This window comes from Patiria miniata, unplaced genomic scaffold (genome assembly GCF_015706575.1).
Source record: "Patiria miniata isolate m_02_andy unplaced genomic scaffold, ASM1570657v1 HiC_scaffold_3, whole genome shotgun sequence".
NCBI lineage: Eukaryota > Metazoa > Echinodermata > Asteroidea > Valvatida > Asterinidae > Patiria > Patiria miniata.
Genome location: NW_024037069.1, coordinates 37,942,381 through 37,951,644, shown reverse-complemented (window position 1 = coordinate 37,951,644; position 9,264 = coordinate 37,942,381). Strand labels below are relative to the sequence as shown.

Below are 9,264 nucleotides of genomic sequence, written 5' to 3'. Positions count from 1 at the left end.
TTTGTTGTGATACCGCCCTCTAACGGCGTATGTAATATACATCAACTAAACGTCTTGATCTAAGACTAGCAAATGCATACTAGGGTGACCGTTTTAGCCGATTTTCAGCTAACTTTGACAGATTTTTTGTTAAATAACGAGTTTGACAGAAAATTTGACAGATTGGATTTTTTTTGGCAGATTTCTGGCAGAATTCTGCAAAAATGAATATTGACAGAAAAACGTATCAAATTTGAAAAACAAATGGTACATTTGTTTAAAAAAGCTTCAATCTTTTCAACAAAACCTTGCATAATGGGATAGGTTGGCTGGTCTAGGTGCTGAGGTTCACTGGGAAGTAACTAGACTTGGATGTGACGCAAGCCCGCATTTTGCCTGAAATTTACGCACTTTTATAACATCTTTATGTGACTATAGATTGATTATAATGTTATTTGAGCCTTAACTAAGGCAGTACTACAACATCTGCATGTGATTTTACGTGTTTATAGTGTATTTCGAGTAATTCTGGGGAATTTGGCAGATTTTTGATGAATCCGACAGATTTTTGAATTGCATTTAGCAGAATTTGGCCATATCCTTACGGTCACCCTGATGCATACCCGCATTGTGCAGCGCTAGCGCGGCAAATAAGCGCGCTAGACAAGTGACAGCATACCGGGTACATGTGCACCAATTTGTACTTGTGCGACGTGCACACACAACAAACGACTTCCGTGGTTTTGTGTGAAGGCAGCTCAGGTTGGACGCCGTTGCGTTGCTTCATCCGCCTCATCGCGTGCAGCAGTGGTTGGGGCACTAAATATCTTGGACTTGGACTGTTGGAGGACTTCTGAGTGGCATTCTCAGGATTTGTTGTTGAAAGATTGTAAGGTATGGTAAACCATAGCTGGAGTTACCCAGCCCTGAGTTTTATCATTGGGTTGTCTATAAGGGCTGGAGCGAATTTTTCTCGTAACTTGTAGTATTTGCAAAAAATTTTGGAAAATGTTCAATTTTGTCCCCGTTACACACTAATTGCAACTGCAACTCACCCCAAACTTGCCTGGAATAACCATTACACAGGTCCTTGAAGTAAAAAACGATCCACGATGAAGATTCAGCCTACAATTGCAGTGAAAACAGGAGGAATAACCACTAACTTGACAACCTTGCTGGATTGGCCAGGACCGCAATTGGTTTGTGCACAAAAAAAATTGTGTACAATGAATGGCAGTCGATTAACAAGTACAGAGAGAGCGATCGCTGTCAACTACTCGTTTTTGCCGGCTGCGCTGGCTGTTGGCGCATGACGTCACGCGGAAGCGTAATACCCGATGACTGTTTCATGCACTAATATGAGGTTTACCACTCGCATCACAGCTTTGGTACTGGAACCGCAACCAATAGTGCATAAAACAGTCATCAGTTGTTACGCTTCTGCGTGACGTCATGCGCCAACAGCCAGCGCAGCCGGCAAAACCGAGTAGTTGACAGCGATCGCTCTCTCTGTGCCTGTTAATCGACCGCCATTCATTGTACACAATTTTTTTGTGTGCACAAACCAATTGCGGTCCTGGCCAATCCAGCAAGGTTGTCAAGTTAGCAGTTATTCCTCCTGTTTTCACTGCAATTGTAGGCTGAATCTTCATCGTGGATCGTTTTTTACTTCAAGGACCTGTGTAATGGTTATTCCAGGCAAGTTTGGGGTGAGTTGCAGTTGCAATTAGTGTGTAACGGGGACAAAATTGAACATTTTCCAATTTTTTTTGCAAATACTACAAGTTACGAGAAAAATTCGCTCCAGCCCTTATAGACAACCCAATGATAAAACTCAGGGCTGGGTAACTCCAGCTAGGTAAACCATGGGTATGTCATGTATGTTGGGTGCGTGCGGGGAAAAAATGTTGCAACCTGACGCCACTTCAATTCATGCGGTTGTGTGTACAACTCAAAGACAGTTAACTTATTTATACTAAGTTATAGGCCTATATGGAGACTGAGTCAAGAACAAAATTGGACAATGTTGGAAATGTTTCTCAGTCCTAGATTCATGTCTTATCATCATTTTTGCAATGACTAACCTTCATTAAGATGATGTATGAAGAAAAAAGTGGCGTCAGGTTGCAACATTTTTTCCGCGTGCGTTAGCATGGTTGGGCAAAATTTAGCCCGGTGTCATGCCAAAAACTGTCCGGTGCCAAGTAGTGTCCGCTTAGCGTGCATCCTATGGCGTGCTTGCGGTCAGCTTCCAAGACGTCACGAATGAAATTGTTTTTCATCTTCCGGTAATTTTCCTTTCATAATTTTGTTTCAACAAACTTTTCTATCTGTTAATGTTATTATTAAACTGATTGTGGAATTTGTTTTCAATTGATATTTCTGACATTTAAACTTGCATTCGGCTAAAAGCTTTGTGTTTTCGTGTCGGGCATGTCAGGTCAAGTGTGTACGTGTGTAGACTGCACTCAGTAGCCTGATAGTGGTCAATGTGCGAATTATTCCTCTGGCTGCTAAATAACAGTTTCGCTCACATTTTGAGCATCGTTTTTTTTTCAGTATAGGGCAAGAAAATGGAGGAACAGTATTGTAAGAATGGACTGAAATCCGTGCTGGGAAAGATTTCCATATACGAAGTTCACTAATTTTCCTCTGTATTGACTAGCCCCCAGATAGCAATTTCATGTCATCAAAGTCAATTTGAGCAGTGAGAAAATACTTGAGCATTTTCTTAGAAAACACTTAGAATTTTTCAGTCCAATCTCATAGGGTTTGTACACAGGGTGTTGAGTGAACTTCGTATATGGAAATCTTTCCTCCGTGCTGCAATACATGACAGCGCTCGGACATTATACTTAGCACCGGACACAATGTGTCCTGCGTCTATTGTGCATGCTCAGCGGACACTATTTGGCACCGCATCGGACAGTTTTTGGCATGACACCGGTGGAATCCCTTACCGTCAGGCTATATTGCAATGAAGAGGGCGTCCACCGTGAACATGTCGTGATATGCTGTGTATAACTATAATTAAAGGAGGCTCGTTGGTTTTTCACTCTCGACTGGCACATTCATTTACAACTCACCCGTAATAACTTAATAACTTTTTTTGTAAGAAGTCATTGTTTGGGGGGGGGGAGGGGGGGGGAGGGGGGGGGGAGGGGGGGAGGGGGGGTCCCACAAACAGTAAGGTTGGAGCTGTAAAGTTGGAAAAATGGGGGAGGGGGACTCACTGATCAGTCGAATGGTTAATGGGCAGGCAATTCATAAGACCACTATTACTTAGTACACTAGCAAGTGATTACAACCAGAGACCATGGAGCAAATTTTGGAGATTTTCAGTTGTTTTCTTTAGCTTGTGTAAAATTTATTAGTTTCTAAAATCCAAACCTAATAGAGGAATTAAACCCCCCCCCCAAAAAAGGATTGGAATCGCACCACTAGTTAACCTTTGCATGATTGTAATGATTCACATGGTACATGTATTGGTAAATTTTGTAATTGGATTATGGAGAGGTCACTTGAAATATTAATAGCAAAGTTCACTTGACCCCATATTACAGAAGTCAGTTACCTCAGTTTTCTGTAGATCTATAGAGCATCCTGGGTTTATGGTTATTCTTCAGCATACAAGTACAAAGTTTGTTCCGTTTCCATTATGTTCATGCATGACTTGTCAAAATGACAATAGCCTATCTTTTTGTGTACATACATGTACAGTGTACACAATGTGCACACACATGTATGTAAAATTTGTACTTATTTAATCCTCCTGCTATTTATCAGGCATGCAACTTTTCCTCGGATCCGCTGATTTCCTCGTTTATATTTCTCAGGAATGCCATTACATTAAATTGAAAAAACACTGTACAAAGTCTTTTGTGGTTTGGAATTTCCTCGTTTTTTCTAAATTCCCAGTTGCATGCCTGTTTAAACAGTCACAGACAGTCAAAATTCAATTCCACCTCCCCTGCCTTACTTTTAAACAAAGGCTAGTCACCGAAAGTCAAATCATTATATTTTGTATGTCAAGCCAGCACTGTGACTAGTCAGACTCATTCAACAGACCATGAACAGACAAAGCAGGCAAGTGGTGGACACAGCATGATAGAATTGATAACTTGGGATTGGTCTATTTGGATAACGTACCACTCCTGAAGGGCACGGCATCATCCTTGACCACTTCTAACTAGGCACTTCAACAAAGTGCAGCCTTCCATGCCTTAAAGGGAATGTACATCATTGGTTTTTGATGTAATTTGCAGAAATGAACTACTTGAGGGGTTAGTAGATATAGATCAAATATTGTTACACTGACATTTTTTAAGTTTTGTGTTCGAAAGGGTTGGAAAAACCAAGAAAAACAAAAATGTTTAAGTGGTCTGGTTCCCTGACTCCACAAAAAATAAAATGGATCAATTTATAGATGATGGAAAATTGTAAGGCACGAGAAACAGTCTAGCTGGCCTGCACCCGTTCATGAAACATGTAACCAATAGCAAACAAAATTTGGACTGAAAAAATGGTTAATTTGGAGCAGTAGTTGAAAAATAGTTAGGTTTTTCCAACGCTGGTCGGCCGACCACCGTTGGAAATGTATACAAAAATACCATTTTCTTGAAAATGACTTCACACCAGGTGCCATAATTTTACAAGATGCTTGAGACTGTCATTTACCAACATCCTAGTAAGGTATTTCGTAAAAACTTGGTAGTTTTATTTTTCGATGTTTGCAAATGTTGTATATTCCCTTTAAGGACAGTACTATCAATCACAGTAGTTGGTTTTCCAGATGAGTCTACTACTTAGTAATTTACCAGAAGTGGCCTTGAATGCTATAGACTTCTCCTCCCTGGTAGTCAGTGCATGGAGGAAGGAATGGTCAATGTACATGTACACCACATAACAAGATTGAATGCCCATCAGTGGTCACACTACTTGTCCACTCAAACATTTCCAGGATGACTTGAGTAATTTTTGCCGAGGCAGCTAATGTGACTGCCTGTAATGTGTACTGTTTAAAAAAAGGGTGGGGGATTGGAGGGCACCTATTGTTATAAATTTAAATTCAGTGATGTACATATAGATGTAACTTGTATACAAGGAATCCCGGCTGGATATACATAAATTGTAAAAGCAAATCCAACAATAAAGCTGTGATTTGTAGAATTATTAAGTATTGCAGCAATACTTTATTATTTCTACAAATCACAACTTTATTGTTGGGTTTTGCCAAGTCACCAATACAATTGACATGTATGAGGGACATTAAAATTTAATCAGCAGCTCCAGACACAAAATTCATGTTAATTAAACAAATGCTGACAATTAAACAAACCCGTTGGCTCTGCCCAGTGTTTCCCCTGCCCATTCAAATGTGAGGTGGCCCACCTCGCCACTTTCAGTGACCACCTCGCTCAATTTTTGCCAATATCGCCACCTCGCTGTGAAGATTGGCAAAAAAGGAAATATCAATTAAACATTTTTCATTTTGTGTAATATATGAGCATTTTCCTTTACCTCCATGTATCAAGAACTCACAATTTCTATGTGTTTTTGGAATCATCGCGCATTTTTGTGAGCGCTGCATTCTTTTCAGTTTGCAGACTGTAAATTTTGTTTCAATCATCAATTTGAATTGTTACCACCTCGCTCAGTTCATTAGCCAGGGGAAACACTGGCTCTGCCTGGGGTTAAACATTTTGTTATTTTTTGTACTCTAGTAAATTCCAATGTATACTGGACCTTACACTGTAAGTTACCCATGGTTGACCCATGGAGGTCAACCTTCATGGTTGACCCATGTACATGTAGTCCTCAAAGTTGCATTACAATTGCCATTTTTGAGTTTCATCCTGAGGCTGAAGAACAGATTCCTTTTCTAAATTTCTATTTTTCTAGCAATAGGGCCTACAAAAGTTATCCACTTTTGAATGAGACATGGACTGAACAAAAATTGGCCAATGTGTAGTTATTGAATTATAACTTTACAATTTTGAATTATTGGCTGCCTGACAATAATTCCCTTCTCACTGGGTAGGCTGGTTCCCGCCCCACAATCACTATCGATTAAATCTGCTTGCAAAGCGAATCTGTTCGTGCCCAAAACAATTTTTTTTCAGAGTGTTGCAGATGTCCAAAAAAAGAAGATAAAATGAAGCTTTTCTGGTTGGAATAAAATAGTTGAAAAATTTATTTATAGAAAAAAAAAGAAGGGATTTGTTGAAGAGCATCCATGGGAACGCAACTTTAAAGCTATAGTCCATCATTTGCAGCCATCCAAAAAGTAACTGGCGTAATTATTGTTGAAAAACAAACTTGGTTGAAAGATAATAAGGGAACTAAACTCCCTGTGAAATTATTCTTTCTGGGAAGCTGTCATTTTGAAGTAATCAACGAAAGAAGGCATTTCCAACGGTGATTCTTAAGAAGCACCGTAGGAAAATTTAAATTAGTAGTTCATTTTGTTATTCAGCGCAGTGCGCACAAGTATTGGAACGACGTACATGCGCGTGCGGTTGTTATAATTCGTCGGATCAGTGCGCTACGTCGCGTATAGCTGCAATTCAAAACAATTCAAAACATGATTCAGTAACTTTTGATTTGAAATTGAGATCTTAGAATGCTGTTATTCTCGGAATGTACAGCTGAAGCTTAGCTGAAACTTCATCAGGTTAGTTGCTCAGTATCCTTCATTAGATTTTGAACTCTTTTGTTGCTTCAAACGAACAAAATGCACAAATTACAAATGATGGACTGTAGCTTTAACTGTGCTGATTGGTATCGGGTCAATAGGGCAGAATAGCTGGACATGGCCATAGGGTCATACATTGTACCGTAGCCATGCGAGGTGTTCATAGTGTGCATACTGCATGTACTGCTGGTAAGGCAGCATGACGTACATGTACTTGTGAGCACGGACCCCCTGCCCATGAACAAGCTTTTGCTGAGGGTTTAAAACGTTTAAATCTACAGGTCATGTATAGGCACCTGTGGGTTATCTCTACACCTGTCATCAAGCGCAAAGGTAGCAGAAATTCTGAAGGCATGTTGGATTTTTAAGTAGCCCTATAGGAAATGAAAGTTTGTAAGATGCTGAAGTGAAAATTTCATGTCAATGTATGTACAAACTGTATGCTTTCATTTAGCTTTTGTATCTGTCTCCAAGAATGTTACTATTTCTGGACAGTACCGGTAGGTGTTAATGCAATTATGGTGCGCAGTAGGGAACCTTAATGGCAGACTCAAGGGAACTTTAGAAAGGAGCTTAAGCAGCGAAAGAAGGGGAAAAAAAAGCATTCTGTTGAAATCCTGTCCCCATCAATGTCTTTATTGAAACTTTTGATTAAAAAAAACCCTCTTTCTAAAACACTTCACTTTTTTTTTTAATATTTAGAAATCGTTACTTATGTTGCGCCTGACTGATTGAAGTTTTCATGTTTTGTGTACACAGTAGAAAATGAATAGTTATTTCCACATGCACTCAAGCCCGACAAGGAGTTGTTCCCTTTCCATATTGACACTCCATCAAATGTGCCCTCAGACAACATCAGTACAAATGTATATTAAAAACATTCCATTTGTACAATTCAAACAACAGTGACTGTTTTTGCTAGCCCTTAACGTTGACTTTCCCCAGCGGGATCCTGTGCAAACAAAACTACTGTGACTCCGCTTGATAAATGATACCACTTAAGGTTTTGGACATGTGAAATGAAAAATCGCTACGACATGCTACGACGAAGCCATTCCCTATGCTATTTTAGAGTTTCTACCCGAAAAATAGATTCCTTTTTCTAAATTGCTATTTTTTTAGCAACACAAAAGTTCTTCACTTTGGAGTGGCCGGGACATCAACTTACTGAAAAACATGGCCCATGTTTAGTTATTGAATGATTACTTTACAATTTGAAATGATTGGCTGCCAGAGAATAATTCTGTCCTCACGAAGTAGGCCCTGTAGACTGGTTCCTGCTTATATCAGCATCATAAATGTCAGTATCATTATGTTTGTGCCCCAAAAACAAAAACAAAAATTTCAGAGGGCTGCAGACGTCCAAAAAGGTAAAAAATAAACTGTGTTTGTTGGAATAAGTTGAACAATTATTAATACTATAGAGAACAAAATCGAATTGTGAAAGAGCACGGGGATGCAACTTCATCATTCTATGTTATGAAGCAGTGGCAGATCAAGGGGGGGGGGGGGGCGAGGGGTATCTGCCCCCCGCCCCCTCCACCCCCCCCCCACGACCTAAATTGTCTCCAATAAGGCCATTTTCATTTGAGAGAGCCCTTCTGCCCCCCTTCCCTGGCACACTCTCAGTTCCCCTCCCACCACAGTGACCTCTCTAGATCCGCCCTCGTGTAGTGCCCTAAAAGAAAATTACTAGGATTTAAAAATATACTAGTAACATTAATTATGTGCTAATAATATAGCCCATACACTAGAAATGTACACGTATCGATCCAAACATGCATCATATGTTTTCCTCATCTTGTTTTGAGAAGTGGTTAAGTGTGACATGAAAAATGTACGGCTGTTTTTTTTTGTAAGGTAAGATACCGTATAGATTTTGTATCACGTTTCCTCCCACACTGGTTTCATCAGATCTCAGGACTTAGTGGCTGCTTCTGTACTATTGTACTTAATATAGATAGTGGGCATACTGTACACGTGGTTGCAACCTTGCATTTGAACAACAGTGTTTGTACCGGTACCTCTTTGTGCTGGATGGGAATCAGTTTCATTATTGTAGACTTGTTTTGAAAAGGAATTTTGTTGAGATAAATACAAAAATTACCCAGCCCAATAAATTTTGAGCTGTGTCATGTGCACTTGGAATGCGCTACGGTAGTTAAAGGGAATATACATCATTTGCTTTTGCTGTAATTTTCAGAAATGGATGGAATTGGGGGGTTGGAAATACATAGCAAATATAGTTACACTGACCTTTTTGAGGTTTTGGGTTCAAAAACGCTATAAAAACCAAGAAAAACAATCATTTTCCTGTAGTCTAATTCCCTGACTCCATATAAGAAGAAACAGAGCAGTTTACATACATTGGGGAATTGTAAGGTCAGGGAACCAGTCTAGCTGGCTCGTGCCCGTTCATAGGTTTGTAATCGATTGCAAACAAGTGCGATGGTCAATTGTGGCCAGTATTTGAAAAAAAGCCAGTTTTTTCCAACGCTGATCGGCCGATCAGCGTTGGAAATTGATACAAAAATACCACTTTTCTTGAAAATGACAGTATACCAGGTGCCATGATTTTACAGGATGCTTTA

At 39.7% G+C, this 9,264-nt stretch overlaps 1 protein-coding gene across 2 annotated transcripts in view; it reads left to right on the top strand.

The window, feature by feature from the left end:
* The first annotated feature begins 621 nt into the window (after positions 1-621).
* Positions 622-9,264, top strand: part of LOC119737002 (hexosaminidase D-like) — a 49,422-nt gene continuing 40,779 nt past the window's right edge. For both annotated transcript variants that reach the window (XM_038211051.1, XM_038211050.1), the window contains exon 1: positions 622-873. The gene's annotated coding sequence lies outside the window, so the exon portion shown is untranslated. The remainder of the gene's footprint in view (positions 874-9,264) is intronic.